Source organism: Sarcophilus harrisii, chromosome 4, assembly GCF_902635505.1.
Source record: "Sarcophilus harrisii chromosome 4, mSarHar1.11, whole genome shotgun sequence".
Classification (NCBI taxonomy): domain Eukaryota; kingdom Metazoa; phylum Chordata; class Mammalia; order Dasyuromorphia; family Dasyuridae; genus Sarcophilus; species Sarcophilus harrisii.
Genome location: NC_045429.1, coordinates 164,647,924 through 164,667,046, shown reverse-complemented (window position 1 = coordinate 164,667,046; position 19,123 = coordinate 164,647,924). Strand labels below are relative to the sequence as shown.

The window sequence follows — 19,123 nt, the reverse complement described above, 5'->3', positions numbered from 1 at the left end:
AGTTTTCCTTTAGCTCTCCCATCTGAGTAGGAACTCCGAACCAAGAGCTTCTCCCTCCGGTAAGTGCCCACAGACAGCAGTGTCCCTACCTCCCTGCCTCCATACTCACCAGGTACTGGTTCCTTAACGCCCCAGGACCTTGTCTCAGCAGCACAGCTAGGCCTAGCATTGCCGGGTCTGGCATTTCCTATACAAAATTCTTACTCAGGGAGTAAGAACTCACTAAGAACTCAGACCGGACTCCACAAACAGTCCTGGAGGTGAAAGTTTCTGCTGAGGCTCCAGACACAGGCAGCTAGCCTAATATTTCTTGATATTTTTGTAGAGTCAACTTAGATGGCGCAGTGTTTGCACTTCAAATAGGTTAATCCTGAGTGGGGTCTTTCTTCAGATCTTGTTGGATTGTACCAGGAGGACCTATTGTTCTGTTTCAAATCTTCTTGATTTTTCATCAGTCTATGTTCATCTTCAAGCACAAATTTGTACTATTTGTTGGGAGGTGATTGGGAGAGCTTGAAATTTATCATCCTACACTGCCATATTCCCAGAATCCTCCCAAACTGATATTTCTAAAGTACTGACCTGACAACTTCCTATTACCTCAATGATCAAATATTAACTCTTTTTTTAATATTCAAAGTTTTGTATAAGCTGGCTCTAACTTACCTTTCTAGTCTCATTTTTCATCTCATTCTGCTCTAACAATCAGCCAAACTGGCTTTTTTTTTTTTTTTTTTTTTAATATAAATACCACTCTCTCTCCTATTTTCAGATATAGCCTAGTTAGATCAAAATGCCTGTTATTTGGTTTATGATATGCAGTTGGATCAATAGACTATTTAAGTAGCCTATTCATTTATAAATCTTGAACAAGAATAGCAAATGGTTGTGTTGGACTCAGGATTGAGTAGGAGAAAAAGAACAGGATGGATTTGCTTTAAGAAATTGAAGTCAGTCTTTCTAATAATCATATTTTGCTTTCTGATATTAAAATTTTGATACCCAAGGTTAAATTTTGTACTAAGGGTCACACAGATAATAAGTATCAGAATTAGAATTTGAATGCAAGCATTCCTGATGTTAAATCCAGCACTTCCTGCTATATTCTTCTATTTCTATGGAAAGATAATTTCATTATGATTCTGAGACCATAGGGATATCAATGATAGAACACAATAGCATCTAAACAATGAAAATTTGGGTTAATTCTGAAGGCAATGGGATTATATGTGATGGCTGTAACTAGTCTATTATATATTATCAAAAATAACTTGTAAAATGAGAAGTGACAAAAAGAGATCATTTATAAAATGTATAATTTGAGAACAAAGTGATCATGTGGCAAGAATAAGGAATAATAGATGCTCAACTGAACCCTTAGAATGTGAAAAGATATAAAGAAGGGGATCCAGCACTGTGATAAATATTGAAGATACAAAGAAAAGCAAAAATACAGTCCTTAATTAAGAAGCTTATATTTTGAAATTATTAATAAATTAGAGGAACACAGGATAGTTTACCTCTCAGATCTGTGGAAGGGGAAGGACTTTATGACCAAAGAATAACTAGAGATCATTACTGATCACAAAATAGAAAATTTCGATTATACCAAACTGAAAAGTTTTTGTACAAACAAAATTAATGCAGACAAGATTAGAAGGGAAGCAATAAACTGGGAAAATATTTTTACAGTCAAAGGTTCTGATAAAGGCCTCATTTCCAAAATATATAGAGAATTAACTCTAATTTATAAAAAATCAAGCCATTCTCCAATTGAAAAATGGTCAAAGGATATGAACAGACAATTCTCAGATGAAGAAATTGAAACTATTTCTAGTCATATGAAAAGATGCTCCAAGTCATTATTAATCAGAGAAATGCAAATGAAGACAACTCTAAGATACCACTACACACCTGTCAGATTGGCTAAGATGACAGGAAAAAATAATGATGATTGTTGGAGGGGATGCGGGAAAACTGGGACATTGATGCATTGTTGGTGGAGTTGTGAACGAATCCAACCATTTTGGAGAGTAGTTTGGAACTATGCTCAAAAAGTTATCAAACTGTGCATACCCTTTGATCCAGCAGTGTTACTACTGGGATTATATCCCAAAGAGATTATAAAGAAGGGAAAGGGACCTGTATGTGCACGAATGTTTGTGGCAGCCCTTTTTGTAGTGGCTAGAAACTGGAAACTGAATGGATGTCCATCAGTTGGAGAATGGCTGAATAAATTGTGGTATATGAATATTATGGAATATTACTGTTCTGTAAGAAATGACCAACAGGATGATTTCAGAAAGGCCTGGAGAGACTTACACGAACTGATGCTGAGTGAAATGAGCAGGACCAGGAGATCATTATATACTTCAACAACAATACTATATGATGACCAGTTCTGATGGACCTGGCCATCCTCAGCAACGAGATCAATCAAATCATTTCCAATGGAGCAGTAATGAACTGGAACCAGCTACGCCCAGAGAAAGAACTCTGGGTGATGACTAAAAACCATTACATTGAACTCCCAATCCCTATATTTATGCCCACTTGCATTTTTTATTTTCTTCACAAGCTAATTGTACAATATTTCAGAGTCTGATTCTTTTTGTACAGCAAAATAATGGTTTGGTCATGTATACTTATTGTGTATCTAATTTATATTTTAATATATTTAACATCTACTGGTCATCCTGCCATCTGGGGGAGGGGGTGGGGGGCAAGAGGTGAAAAACTGGAACAAGAGGTTTGGCAATGGTTAATGCTGTAAAGTTACCCATGCATATAACTTGTAAATAAAAGGCTATTAAATAAAAATAAAAAAAAAAAAAGAAATGACCAACAGGATGATTTCAGAAAGGCCTGGAGAGACTTACACGAATTGATGCTGAGCGAAATGAGCAGGACCAGGAGATCATTATGTACTTCAACAACAATACTAGATGATGACCAGTTCTGATGGATCAGGCCATCCTCAGCAACGAGATCAACCAAATCATTTCTAATGGAGCAGTAATGAACTGAACTAGCTATGCCCAGAAAAAGAACTCTGGGAGATGACTAAAAACCATTACATTAAATTCCCAATTCCTATATTTATGCACACATGCATTTTTGGTTTCCTTCACAAGCTAATTGTACAATAATTCAGAGTCTGATTCTTTTTGTACAGCAAAATAATGTTTTGGTCATGTATACTTATTGTGTATCTAAGTTATATTTTAATATATTTAACATCTACTGGTCATCCTGCCATCTAGGGAGGGTGGGGGAGTAAGAGGTGAAAAATTGGAACAAGAGGTTTGGCAATTGTTAATGCTGTAAAGATTACCCATGTATATATCCTGTAAATAAAAGGCTATTAAATAAAAATAAATAAATAAAAAAAAAAAAAAAAAAAAAAAAGAAATGACCAACAGGATGATTTCAGAAAGGCCTGGAGAGACTTACACGAACTGATGCTGAGTGAAATGAGCAGGACCAGGAGATCATTATATACTTCAACAACAATACTATATGATGACCAGTTCTGATGGACCTGGCCATCCTCAGCAACGAGATCAATCAAATCATTTCCAATGGAGCAGTAATGAACTGAACCAGCTACGCCCAGAGAAAGAACTCTGGGTGATGACTAAAAACCATTACATTGAACTCCCAATCCCTATATTTATGCCCACTTGCATTTTTTATTTTCTTCACAAGCTAATTGTACAATATTTCAGAGTCTGATTCTTTTTGTACAGCAAAATAATGGTTTGGTCATGTATACTTATTGTGTATCTAATTTATATTTTAATATATTTAACATCTACTGGTCATCCTGCCATCTGGGGGAGGGGGTGGGGGGTAAGAGGTGAAAAACTGGAACAAGAGGTTTGGCAATTGTTAATGCTGTAAAGTTACCCATGCATATAACTTGTAAATAAAAGGCTATTAAATAAATATATTTTTTAAAAAAAGAAGCTTATATTCTATTGGGAAGACAGGTACAATATGCATATAACTATGTGCATTTATGATAAATGCATTTTATTAGGCTATTTCAATGTTACACTCTTTAGTAAAAATTATGTTTCATTTCCAAGATTTCTCTTTTGATTCACCAATTCTTTAGGATTAATCTTCAATTGATTTTTAATAGTTTCCCCAGCTTTGTTAGATATAATTTTTAAAAATTGAATTGTGTTAGGGCAGCTAGATGGTGCAATGTATAAAGCATTAGCCCTCAAGTCAGGAGGACCTAGGTTCAAATTTGTCCTCAGACACTTAACACTTCCTACTTGTGTTACCCTGGGCAAGTAACAACCCCATTTGCTTCAACAAACCAAAAATAATTATATTATGATCAATAAAAGCTGTGCTTAATAATTTAGGTGGTTTTTTTATTAGTGAGATTTTTATGCTTTAATGTATGGATATTTTTTGTAAAGGTGTCATAAACACCTTAAAGTATATATATTCTTTTTAAAATAATTGTCAGAGTTTTGTCACATCCTTCACTATTTTCTTGTTTATTTTTGATTAAATTTATTTAGAGCTGAAAGGGTACAGTGAGATCCCTAATTATTGTAGTTTTACTCTCTATTTTTAATATTTTAATTCACTTAACTTTTCCTTACATATTTAGATTTTATTCCAATACTTAATATATTTGTTAAGTATACAAACTAGTTCATTATCTCTGCTATCTTTCAGCAAAATGTAATTTCCTTGATTATCTCTTTTAATTAAGTCTATTTTTAGTATTTGCTCTACTGAAATCATAATTGCTTCTTCCGCTTTTTTGTGTTCAGCTGAAATCTACTAGGTTTTCCTTTAAACCCTCTTCTCTTTCTTTTTTAAAAATCCCTGTGTGTCTATGTTTTAAATATGTTTCTTGTCAACATTTATTATTGTATTTTGCTTTTTAACACATCTGCTATCTTCTTTTGTTGAGTGATTGCTATCTGAAATTGGTCGATTTTCTATATATGCTAACATTTATATAGCACCCACTATGTTCTTTAACAAATTACAAGCTCACTTTCCTTAGGTAACCTCTATCCTCAACTTCACTGTCTTTCATGTTAACATAAACGCCTGACTTTCTTTTTTTTATTTTCCTTTTTCTCTTTTTTTATTATAACTTTTTATTGACAGTACATATGCATGGGTAATTTTTTACAACATTATTTCTTGCACTCACTTCTGTTCTGACTTTTCCCTTCCTTCCCTCCACCCCTTTCCCTAGATGGCAGGCAATCTTATACATGTTGAATATGTTATAGTATATCTTAGATATAATATATGTGTGCAGAACCAAACAGTTCTCTTGTTGCACAGGAAGAATTGGATTCAGATGGTAAAAATAACCTGGGAAGAAAAACAAAAATGCTAACAGTTTATAATCATTTCCCAATGTTCCTTTTCTGGTTGTAACTGATTCTGTCCATCATTGATCAATTGGAACTGAATTAGATCTTCTCTTTGTCGAAAATATCCACTTCCATCAGAATACATGTTCATACAGTATTGTTGTTGTAGTGTATAAGTGTATAATGATCTCCTGGTTCTTCTCATTTCACTCAGCATCAGTTCATGTAGTCTTTCCAAGCCTCTCTGTATTCATCTTGCTGGTCATTTCCTACAGAACAATAATATTCCATAACATTCATATACCACAATTTACCCAACCCTTCTCCAATTGATGGGCATCCATTCATTTTCTAGTTTCTAGCCACTACAAAAAGGGCTGCCACAAACATTTTGGCACATACGGGTCCCTTTCCCTTCTTTAGTATCTCTTTGGCATATAAGCCCAGTAGTAACATTGATGGATCAAAGGGTATGCACAGTTTGATAACTTTTTTGGGCTTAATTCCAGATTGCTCTCCAGAGTGGCTGGATTTGTTCACAACTCCACCAACAATGCATCAGTGTCCCAGTTTTCCCACATCCCCTCCAACATTCATCATTATTTTTTCCTGTCATCTTAGCCAATCTGACAGGTGTGTAGTGATATTTCAGAGTTGTCTTAATTTGCATTTCTCTGATCAATAGTGATTTAGAACCCTTTCATATGAGTGGAAATAGTTTCAATTTCATCATCTGAAAATTGTCTGTTCATATCCTTTGACCATTTATTAATTGGAGAATGGCTTGATTTCTTATAAGTTAGAGTCAATTCTCTATATATTTTGGAAATGAGGCCTTTATCAGAACCTTTAACTATAAAAATGTTTTCCCAGTTTGTTGATTCCCTTCTAATCTTGTTTGCACTTGCTTTGTTTGTACAAAGGCTTTTTAATTTGATATAATCATAATTTTTTATTTTGTGATCAATAATGATCTCTAGTTCTTCTTTGGTCACAAATTCCTTCCTCCTCCACAAGTCTGAGAGGGAAACTATCCCATGTTCCTTTAATTTATTTATAATCTCATTCTTTATGCCTAAATCCTGGACCCATTTTGATTTTATCTTGATGTAAGGTGTTAAGTGTGGGTCCATGCCTAATTTCTGCCATACTAATTTCCACTTTTCCCAGCATTTTTTGTCAAATAATGAATTCTTATCCCCAAAGTTGGAATCTTTGAGTTTGTCAAACACTAGATTGCTATAGCTATTGACTATTTTGTCTTGTTAATGTAATCTATTCCACTGATCAACTAATCTATTTCTTAGCCAATACCAAATGGTTTTGGTGACTGCTGCTTTATAATATAGTTTTAGATCAGGTACAGCTAAGCCACCTTCATTTGATTTTTTTTTTTCATTAATTCCCTTGAAATTCTCGACCTTTTGTTCTTCCATATGAATTTTGTTGTTATTTTTTTCTAGGTCATTAGTTTCTTGGAAGTCTGCTTGGTATAGCACTAAATAAATAGATTAGTTTAGGGAGCATTGTCATCTTAATTATATTTGCTTGGCCTATCCAAGAACACTTAATATTTTTCCAATTATTTAAATCTGATTTTATTTATGTGGAAAGTGTTTTGTAATTTTGCTCATATAATTCCTGACTTTCCTTTGGTAGATAGATTCCCAAGTATTTTATGCTATGGACAGTTATTTTGAATGAAATTTCTCTTTGTATCTCTTGCTGTTGGATTTTGTTGGTGATGTATAAAGATGCTGAGGATTTATGTGGATTTATTTTGTATCCTGCAACTTTGCTAAAGTTGTGAATTATTTCTAACAGCTTTTTAGTAGAATCTCTGGGCTTCTATAAATATACCATCATATCATCTGCAAAAAATGATAATTTGATTTCCTCATTACCTAGTCTAATTCCTTTAATCTCTTTTTTGACTCTTATTGCTGAGGCTAGCATTTCTAATACAATATTAAATAATAATGGTGATAGTGGGTAACCTTGTTTCATTCCTGATCTTACTGGGAAAGGTTCCAGTTTATCCCCATTACATATAATGCTTATTGACAGTTTTAAATATGTGCTCCTGACTATTTTAAGGAAAAGTCCATTTATTCCTATACTCTTAAGTGTTTTTATTAGGAATGGATGTTGGATTTTATCATATGCTTTTTCTGCATTATTAAGATGATCATATGGCTTTTGTTAATTTGGTTATTGATATAGTCAATTACCCTAATAGTTTTCCTAATATTGAACCAACCCTGCATTCCTGGTATAAATCCTACTTGGTCATAGTGTATTATCCTGGGGATGATTCTCTGTAATCTTTTTGCTAATGTTTTATTTAAGATTTTTGCATCAATATTCATTAGGGAGATTGGTCTATAATTTTCTTTCTCTGTTTTCAACCTACCTGGTTTAGGTATCAGTACCATGTCTATGTCATAAAAGAAATTTGGTAGGACTCCTTCAATCCCTATTTTTTCATATAATTTATATAGCATTGGAGTTAATTGTTCTTTAAATGTTTGGTAGAATTCACATGTATATCCTTCTGGTCCTGGGCATTTTTTCTTAGGGAGTTGATTAATAGCTTGTTCTATTTTTTTCTAAGATGGGACTGTTTAGGATATTTACTTCTTCCTCTGTTAATCTGGGCAAGCTATATTTTTGAGGGTATTCTTCCATTTTATTTAAGTTATCGAATTTATTGGCATAAAGCTGGGCAAAGTAACTCCTAATTATTGCTCTAATTTCCTCTTCATTAGTGGCGAGTTCTCCCTTTTTTCATTTTTAAGACTAATAATTTGATTTTCCTCTTTTCTTTTTAAAATCAGATTTGCTAAAGGTTTATCTATTTTGTTGTTTTTTTCATAGAACCAACTCTTAGTTTTATTAATTCAATTGTTTTTTTTACTTTCCATTTTATTAATTTATCCTTTTATTTTTAGAATTTCAAGTTTAGTGTTTGACTGGGGATTTTTAATTTGTTCCTTTTCTAGAATTTTTAGTTGCAAGCCCGATTCATTGACCTTCTCTTTCTCTATTTTATGCAAGTAGGCCTCTAGAGATATACAATTTTCCCTTATTACCTCTTTGGTTGCATCCCACACATTTTGGTATGATGTCTCATTGTGATGTCTGCATTAGCACCCTGGATACCTTAGAATCAGCTGGAGTCAGGATAAGCAAAAGTCCTTAGTTTTTATTCTTGGCCTTTAGAGATAGGATTGAATCAGATCAAAGCAGAATTTCCATGACCTTCCTTCTTCCTCGTCTACCACCAAAGTGACTCTGACTAGTCTTACTCCACCCCCTAGTCCCTCCTACAATTATCTGTATACACCAATTATTGAGCCAGGATAGGACAGTGAGATTGGCCATTCCCCAAGCACATGCCCATAGAGTATTGTCCAACTGGTAATTAACCTTAAGTGTTTGAATGGACCTCAGTGCATTGACTCAAGAGCTTCAGCCCTTTATATCTTATTATTGTCATTTTCTTGGATGAAGTTATTAATTATGTCTATGATTTGCTATTTCACCCAATCATTCTTTAGTATAAGATTATTTAGTTTCCAATTATTTTTTAGTCTATTTTCCCCTGGCTTTTTATTGAATGTAATTTTAATTGCATTGTAGTCTGAAAAGAATGCATTTACTATTTCTGCCTTACTGCATTTGAATTAGAGGTTTTTATGTCCTAATATATGGTCAATTTTTGTATAGGTTCTATGAACTGCTGAGAAGAAAGTATACTCCTTTCTGTCTCTGTTTAGTTTTCTCCAAAGATCTATCATATCTAACTTTTCTACTATTCTATTTACCTTTTTGACTTCTTTCTTATTTATTTTGTGGTTTGATTTATCCAATTCTGAGAGTGCAAGGTTGAGATCTCCCACTATTATAGTTTTGCTGTCTATTTCTTCTTGCAGCTTTCTTAATTTCTCTTTTAAGAATTTAGAAGCTACCCCATTTGGTGCATATATGTTTAATATTGATATTGCTTCATTATCTATGCTACCCTTTAGCAAGATATAATGCCCTTCCTTATCTCTTTTAATCAGATCAATTTTTGCTTTTGCTTGATCTGATATCAGGATGGCTACCCCTGTTTTTTTTACTTCACCTGAAGCATAGTATATTCTGCTCCAACCTTTTACCTTTACTCTATATGTATTGCTCTGTAAGTGTGTTTCCTGTAAACAACATATTGTAGGATTCTGGCTTTTAATCCAGTCTGCTATCCACTTCCTCTTTATGGGGGAATTTACCCCATTCACATTTATGGTTAAAATTACCAATTCTGTATTACTTGTCATCTTGTTAATGCCTGCTTATGCTTTTCTACTTTCCTTCCCCTTTACTCCTTCCCCAGTATTAAACTTGTGAGCACCATTTGCTTCTCACAGCCCTCCCTTTTTAGGATCCCTCCCCACACTTTAGAGTTCCTCTCCCTATTCCTCACAATTTCTGTATTCTCTTACACTTAGCTTATTCCTTCCCTTTTCACTTTTCCACTCCCACTTTTTAATGAGATGGGAGAAGTTTCTCTGTAAATTAAATATGTATAATATTTTTCTTTTTAAGCCAGTTCTGATGAGAGTAAGATATACACTATGTTCATCCCCCTCCCTTCTTTCTCTCATATATAATAGGTTTCCTTTGCTTTTTCATGAGATGTAGTACCCCCACCTTACCCTTTTTGTGGTACAATTTCCTTTCCACTTCTAGTTTCTAGAACAAATGATACATGTGTTCTTTATATATCTTTATAACAGAAATATAGTTGCCAAGATTTCTTTTTACCTTTTATGTTTCTCTTGAGTCCTATATTTGGAGATCAAACTTTTTGTTTAGTTCCCATTTTTTCATCAGAAATAGATGAAATTCACCTATTTCATTGAATGTCCATCCTTCTTCCTTGGGAAAAAAATGCTCATTTTGTCTGGGTAAGTTATTCTTGGCTGCATTCCAAGTTCCTTAGCCTTTTGGAATATCAGATTCCAGGCCCTTCGATCCTTTAAGGTGTATGCTGCTAGATCCTGAGTAATCCTTATTGTGGCTCCTCTATATTTGAATTGTTTTTTTTCTAGCTGCTTGTAGTATTTTTTCCTTGGTCTGATAGTTCTGGAATTTAGCCACAATATTTCTTAGAGTTTTGATTTTAGGGTCCCTTTCAGTAGGCGATCAATGAATTCTTTCCATGTTTATTTTATCCCCTGTTTCTATAACATTTGGGCAGTTCTCTTTCATAATTTCCTGGAAAATATTGTCCAGGTTCTTTTTTTCATCATATTTTTCATTAAGTCCAATAATTATCAGATTCTCTCTTCTAGATCTATTTTCCAATGTGATGACTGCGTAATTTAAAATCAGCTGGAGCCTGAACCAGGAATTCAGGTTAAGGGGGAAAATCCTCAATTTTTATTCTTTGTGGAGGTGAAGGGGGATGGCAATAGAAGTGAGAGCAGTCGTGACATGAACCCGACCAAAAGCCTCTCTCTTCTCTTCCTGCCTCTTTCCCTCCATCCACCCAAGTCATCTCTATGTCATTTCCTATACAACACATCAAAACTTGCAGAGAGTGGGGTGGAGCCATTCTTTCTCCAAGCATATATTAATAGAGTATCATCCAATTGCTATTTAGCCTCACATGCTTGGGACCTCAGTGCATCAACTCAAGCTTCAGTCCATTACATCCCAGGTCTGTTGTTTTCCCAAGAAGGTATTTGATATTTTTTCCCCATTCTTTCTTTTTTTTTTTTTTTGGGGGTTTGCTTGACTGATTCTTGGTGTCTCGAGTCATTCAATTCCATTTGTTGAAATCTGATTTTTAATGAATTATTTTCTTCACTCACTTTTTTATATCTTTTTCTAATTGTCCAATTGAGTTTTTAAGTGAGTTGTTTTGTTCTGTGGAAATTTTTTCCATTTGCCAATTTTATTTTTAGAGAGCTATTTTCTTTTTCCAATTCACTAATTCTGTTTTTCAAGGATTTGATTTCTTTATCCACTCTATGTTTAAATGAGTGGGTGACTTATTCAGACTCTCTTGCCAAGCTTCCCTTTCCTTTTCCCATTTTTCTTCTAGCTCTCTTGCGAGAGCCTTTTTAATTTCTTCTATATGAGTCTTGTGTGTTGAAGACCAGATCATATCCCCCTTTGGGGATTCATCTGGAGACAGTCTGTTTTTAGTTTCCTCAGGGTTTAAAGTCTGCTCTCTATCAGTATAGAAGCTATCAATAGTTAGAGTCCATTTTAATTTTTTCTCATTTTGTCAAAGAAGTATCAAAGAAAACAAATTAATAATAACAACAACAACAACAACAACAACAACAAAAACAAATGCAGTCTGCTTTTTTTTGGGGGGGGAGGTGGTGGTGGTGTATGGTATTACCAAGCTTCCTCTACAGACTGCAGGGGCAGCAGTGAGGCACCAGCAGGACAGCAATAGCTGTGCTGCATCTGCACTCCTGAGACTGAGAGTGTGCTGAGATACTCTGGGTGGGTGTGGCCAGGTCCTGAGAGACCTTAGCTTTTTAGGGTTATAGTCTTTACCCCCTGTGTTTACAGCTTCTCTGCTGGTCTACCACCTTGTTGCAAAGACAAAGTAGCCACACTGTGGTAAAGTTCTTTCTGCAGAACGGCTGAGATAACACCCCATCCCACTCCAGTCTGTGCAGTGTGAGCTGCCTGCATACTCTCACTGACTGCCCTCAGTCTGCGCCTGATCTGACCATCCCTGCCCATGAGAAAAACAGACCTTTTCTGGCAAATTTTGAGGACATCTTCTGTTGGTAGTTATTTGTGGGTTTTTTTTTTTTAGTCAAGCACTAATTCCAAGGCCTTGTCATGAAATAAATTCTGAGAGCAAAGACAGAATTTAAGTAGATGTGTGTGTCCTTTCCTCCATCTTGGCCGGAAGTCTCTGACTATCTTCATATGACCCTTCCAACACCTTTCTCTGCCTTCTAGGTGTTATTTGTTAAGTTCTGGACTGGATGGAGGAACTTAGTAGTTCTATTTATTTATATTATTTCTTATTTGTCTTTCTGGAGTCCTTTTCAGATATTGAGTGGGATTTATATAGGAAATTTGGGATTTTAAAAATAATCTTTGAGATTGCTTTCTTAACTAGAAATATCCATATGTTGCCCATGTTACATTTATCTTTTGAACTTATTTGATTATTTCTGAGATTCTACTCCTTAAACTCAGTGTACTATTTGCTTTAGAGTGAGAAAATTTATTTCACTTTCTTTCCATTCCTTTCATGCTAATCACAATCTAGGAACAATGGGAACCTTTGCTCTACTCTGCAGTGACAGTTAACTTATTTTCTATAAAATTATTTTATAGGTTAGGAAACTGTGGCTAAGAGAGATTAAGTGATTTATTCATGGTCATACTTGCAGCAAAATGGCAGAATTTGGACTTGAATTCAGCTCTATCTGCAAAGCCAGTAACTTTTTCATAGAATCATTGCTTATTTCCTCAAAGTTAGCATGAAAAACAATGAAATTGATTATTCTTCCCCTCCCCCCCTCATTTCCAGCTTATTGTTTTGTGCAGTAAACTAATACTACTCCAAGGGGGAATATTCTGTATCATAAAATGTTTTCTTTAGTAATATAAAAGTTAGTATAATGTTAGTATAGTTAGTATAGTAATGTATAATCATTAAAACATGAGATGTTTTTAAGATCATACATTTATTGCACGAATGTTTGTGGCAGCCCTTTTTGTAGTGGCTAGAAACTGGAAACTGAATGGATGTCCATCAGTTGGAGAATGGCTGAATAAATTGTGGTATATGAAAATTATGGAATATTACTGTTCTGTAAAATGACCAACAGGATGATTTCAGAAGGCCTGGAGAGACTTACACGAACTGATGCGGAGTGAAATGAGCAGGACCAGGAGATCATTATATACTTCAACAACAATACTAGATGATGACCAGTTCTGATGGATCAGGCCATCCTCAGCAACGAGATCAACCAAATCATTTCTAATGGAGCAGTAATGAACGGAACCAGCTATACCCAGAAAAAGAACTCTGGGGATGACTAAAACCATTACATTGAATTCCCAATCCCTATATTTATGCACACCTGCATTTTTGATTTCCTTCACAAGCTAATTGTACAATGGTTCAGAGTCTGATTCTTTTTGTACAGCAAAGTGATGTTTTGGTCATGTGTACTTGTTGTGTATCTAAGTTGTATTTTAGTGTATTTGACATCTACTGGTCATCCTGCCATTTGGGGGAGGGGGGGGGGGTAGGAGGTGAAGAATTGGAACAAGGGGTTTGGCAATTGTTGATGCTGTAAAGTTACCCATGTATATATCCTGTAAATAAAAGGCTATTAAATTAAAAAAAAAAAAAAAAAAAAAAAAAAAAAAGATCATACATTTATAATGCATCAAATAACTATAATCTGTCAATAATGCACGAATTTATAATGTGCAAAATAATTGTAATTTTAAGAATTTATATTCACTTGTGTTTTAATTAAAATGTCATTTTGTTCAAAAGGAAGAAGTTATCTTGTAAGCCTAATACTAGATTAAAGAGAGCAAAGTATTTTGTTTTTCATTTAAATTCTTTTTATTTGCTTTTGTACTATTCATACTTTAAAGGTATTTTAAGGGCCATATGTTGTTTAAAACAGTAGATTATGCACCATTATATAATTCCATCTATATAGAACTCTCTCCCCTGGAAAGAATTTTAAGAGCTCATGATTATTTCAGCATCTGTCATTAGTCAGATTTCATTTTTTCCATGTGTGTCTTTTGAGAAATATTAGCACATTCTTTCCCATCAGAAATTCTTTAAGTTAACTTCAGGATTTGGAAGTAGGGTGTTTCTGCATGAAAATCCTGATATTTTAAAGCAAAAAAAAAAAACATGAAAAATGCTGTCTTGTTCTTATGATTCTCTGAATGATTTTTTCTGCAGTTTCCAGGTAAAAAATTTTGATAATCTAAATAAGAGTAGCTTTAAACTAATTTTCACTGTCTCTCCATTTCCTATATTTCTTATTCTTTTTCTTCTGTATGAGTATGGATTGACATGCTGATGTGGCTATCATCCAGTTTTGAGAGTAGATATGGGAAAAAACACTTCTCCCCATCACCAACATTTTGGAAATTCAAAATTTGGTCTGTGATTATAATTTTTTTTTGTATAGACCTAGGTAGATAATCATAAAATCCAGTAAAGATTAAGTCAAGGAAAGCTACTATATTTGAAAGGCAGAGTGGCAACTTCTCCAGCATCTAAAAAATGAGGGTTATGTTGACCAAGGTCTCCATGGTGACTTTGTGCATGATTTTGAGACAGTGGGACAAATCAAATATATTTTGCTAGCTGGAGTGGGGAGTGGTAGATAGAGATAGGTGTGAAATAAAGAATGTTTCCCAGACTTGACATGAATACCCCAGAGGTGGGAGAATCCAGTCAAGCCAGGTAGAGGGCAGTAGATGCCTAAGGGGTAGTTTCATGAAAAGATGGATGTAGAAATAATTAAGATAAATTGATGTCCTACTAGAGTTATTCCTGTTACTATATTCATATTTTCAGTCATATAAAAGATGGAAGAACACAGTTATCCCATTGAATCAATTAATGAATATATCCAATTAGAATAACTGCATATTGTGAATATACTAACAAAACCCCCAACTTATGTAATTTGGTTCTCAGTGACTAAATCTCCACTTAATATATAGTTGAAAATCTATAATAGTAACATGGGATATTGTTAAGGTCATGAACTTACTTTTAACCAGTTAAATTACTATTACTTAAAGAATTTTATATAACAACTTTAATCAAAATGTCACTTTGTTCAAAAGGAGGAATGTATCTTTTAGACAATTCATTTTATTCTAAATCAAATGCTAGATTAAGAACAGCAGTTCTCCTGGTAAAGTGATAGTTACTTATTCTCAGATGTCCAAAGAAAAACAATAGATTTTCTCCAAATTTTGCTATTTTTTGTCAATAGTACTGCTGTGCTCCCAAACACCCAGGTTCCTAACCTAGCCATTTTTGTATTTCTCTTTTTCTCATCCTGCCCCCATTCAATCAATTATGAGTTTTTTGTTTGTTTGTCTTTTTTTAAAAAATTCTATCTGAACAATATCTTGTACATTCCTTCATTCCTCCTCTTTAATCACAATGCCACAGTTCTAGTTCTTTGGGACTCACTTGGTGTACTGTAATAGCCTCTTCATTGTTGAATATGCTTTTTATCTTGTCTTTCCTCTACACAATTGCCAGATAGCTACCCAAACACATAGGTCTAGCCTTCTACCTTTCTTGCTCAAAAACCTTCCATGGTTCCCTATATCACCCTCAGGATAAGGAACAGACTCCTCTGCCTGACATTTAGGAACATGGACATTTAAAAATCTCCTTGATACATTCTGTGTCACAGCTATATTTGTATCATGAATTCAGCATTCCATTTCCTGCCTATGTGCATTTTCACTAAGCTATTCACTGTTTATAGAATGTATTGTGTTTCCCCACCTTTCAGAAACCTTATTACCTTTCAAGATCAGCTTTCATCCACTCTCCCTCCTTCCCTTTTTCCTCCTTCCCTCCCTCCTTCCTTTTCCCTCATTCCCATCCTCCCTTCCTCCCTCCCTCCCTCTCTCCCTTCCTTCCTCCCTTCCTCCCTCTCTCCTCTCTCTCCCTTCCTTCCTTCCTTCCTCCTTTCCTTCCTCCTTCCTTTCCTTCCTTCCTTTCCTCTCTTCCTTCCTCCTTCCTTTCCTTCCTTCCTTCCCTTCCTTCCTTCCCTTCCTTTCCTTCCTTCCTTCCTTCCTTCCTTCCTTCCTTCCTTCCTTCCCTTCCTTCTTTCTTTCCTTCCTTCCTTCTTTTCCTTCCTTCCTTCCTCTCTTCCTTCCTCCCTCCCTCTCTCCCTTCCTTCCTCTCTCCTTCCTTCTCTTCCTTCCTTCCTTCCTCCCTCCCTTCCTTCATTCCTCCATCCCCTCCTCCTCCTTTCCTCCCTCCCTCCCTCCTTCCCTTCCTTCTTTCCTCCCTCCTTCCCTCCCTCCTTCCTTCTCTTCATTCCTTCCTTTCCTTCCTTCTTTCCTCCCTTCCTTCCTCCTTTCCTTCCTCCTTCCTTCCTTCCTTCATTCCTCCTTTCCTTCCTTCCTTCCTTCTTTCCTTCCTTCCTTCCTTCCTTCCTTCCTCCTTTCCTCCCTCCCTCCCTTCCTTCTCTTCCTTCCTTCCTCCTTTCCTCCCTCCCTCCTTCCTTCCTTCCTTCCCTCTTTCCTTCCTCCCTCTTTCCTTCCTCCCTCCTTCCTCCCTCCCTCCCTTCCTTCCTTCCTTCCTTCCTTCCTTCCTTCCTTCCTTCCTTCCTTCCTTCCTTCCTTCCTTCCTTCCTTCCTTCTTTCCTTCCCTGTATTCCCAGAACCTAGCAAAATGCAAATTATTTGCACAAAATAAAGTACTTAATAAATATTTGTTGAATTGTTACATTGAAGTTAGTTGAATTATTATATATTTGCAGGGTGGAAGAAGATTATATAGAAACTCAGAAATAACCAAATATAACAGGAAACAGATGAGGTGAATCTTATATTCCTGATGTTCCTTCTAGTAAATATATACCCATAACATTAGAAAATACATTTCTCACAAAGCCTTGGGCTCCAGGCCCCAGAAATTGGGGCTGATGACAGCAAGCTGGGACTTCAAATTCCTGTGGGACACAGCTGGTGGATGTCATTTTAGGTAAGAAAGGGAAGCCAATTAATGTGGGAGAGATGACAAGAAGTCTAGGATATATTTGTATCCAACTATTGAGGAAATGTTTTTCTTGACTGCATATTTATCACAAGGAATTTGTTTTTCTTTTCTTCTTCCCCGAATTGGGTGAGACCTGTGAGGGAGAGAACAGAGATTTATGTAAAATTTTAAAAGTAGAGGAGTGTGTGTGTGTGTGTGTGTGTGTATGTATGTGTATGTGAGTGCATGCATGTGTGTGTAGGGGGACTGCTACAGATATGGAATGTTGTATGTACTTTCAGATGAGGCCACTTTATTATTAGGCTTACTTAACAATTTTACTTTGTTACAAAAAACCTTTCAGGGAGTGAAAATATTTATAATGTAAAAACAGAACACATTAATAAAACTTAAAGAAGAAGAATTCTTGAAAAAGAAACAAGAAGAAGAAGAAGAAAAAGAAGAAGAAAAAGAAGAAGAAGAAGAAGAAAGAAGAAGAAGAAGAAGAAGAAGAAGAAGAAAAAGAAGAAGAAGAAGAAGAAGAAGAAGAAGAAGAAGAAGAAGAAGAAGAAGAAAATGGGAAGAAAAATATTAGCATCTGTAATTGATCAGAAATGGAATTATTGTTTGGGTAGATAATTATCCAAACTATGAGTACATGTCAAAAAAATGAAGAATTTATCAATTGAATAAGGCCATTAAGTGAAACACTGATTACTTTGGAGCTGCATTCCTTTCCCCTTTCTGTCATGACTGGCTTTTGGCTTTTCATGGATGCTCTAGCCATGGACCTCTGTATGGCCATGATCATTTCTGTCTGCCAAGCCACAAAATCTTCTGTTTTCTCCTTTTAGACCCTCTGATCTGAGATGTCTTCTGGGTTTTTTTTTTTTCTTCCACCTACATTTTTATAGTAGCATCATGGTCAAAATTGTCACCTAGCCAGCAGCTTACCCCTTTGACATTCTATGCAAGAAGCTTCATCTGGGACCAAATGTGGACTGACATTTCTTGATTGTCTTTTCCTGAAAAAAATAGTTTTTCTGAGTTCCATAGGCAGTCATTCTTTATATGGGAATTGGTGATATGGTGATGCCAGGACTCTTCCTGTCTTTTGTGCTATGCTATATTAACCATAAGAAACAGGAAAGAAGTGACTCCTGTGGGAATCTGGGACTGGGGCATATCTTGGGCCAAATGAAGAAGGTTTCCTATTTTCCCTACACTCTCATTGGATCCTTTGTAAATCTTATCAATACAACAGTAGTAGTGTCTCTGATCCATTGAACTGCTCAGTCTGTACTCCTCTGTATGGTACCATTCACTTTGTTGCCACTTCTCACAATGACTTACTTAAGAGGAGATCTGTGCCACATGTGGTCTCACTCTCAGGCTCATGGTTCCTGGAAGTATGATGGATTATCCAGGAAGTTACCAGACTGCTCTGATTCTATTGTTTTGATTCCTTGGTGATTTTGTTCCTTTCCAGAGTAGTTCTGGCCCTTAAGGTCCTGGCCTGGGGTGCTAGTCTGATATGATTTTGCATCGAAAAGGGGGTGAGGCTCTAGAGACCCCTTTGGTTTCTTCTGTACATGTGGAGTTGGAGCCAATTGGTGAAACATTCATTTTTTCCCTTCTTTGTTTTTATGTACCTGCTCAACTATCTTGATGAGAATGGGAGGGAATAGACAATGACAATGAGCTATCAGGAGCTGTGGACAGGACCTTTTTCAAGGAAGCCTCATACCATCTGGGACAGGGTTCCCATGGGGAACTGCCTTTCAGAGACATAAGACAGAAGTTCAAGAATATTTTCTGTGGTATAAAATGACTTATTAAACACACACACACAATTGATTACATTTGAAGAACTTTAAATATCCTAATAGTTATGAATATATTGTTTAATTATGATGTCTGAGGTGGGCTTTTGTGGATTGAAGTTAACCCTTTATATTTAGCCTCAAAGGAAGAGGACAGACCTGCTTTAGTCATTTGGCGACGTCTAGTGAAT

The 19,123-nt window shown here is 35.5% G+C and overlaps 1 pseudogene; it reads left to right on the top strand.

The window, feature by feature from the left end:
• Positions 1 to 17,858: 17,858 nt before the first annotated feature.
• On the top strand, positions 17,859 to 18,582 carry LOC111720688 (annotated as a pseudogene).
• Positions 18,583 to 19,123: the final 541 nt, after the last annotated feature.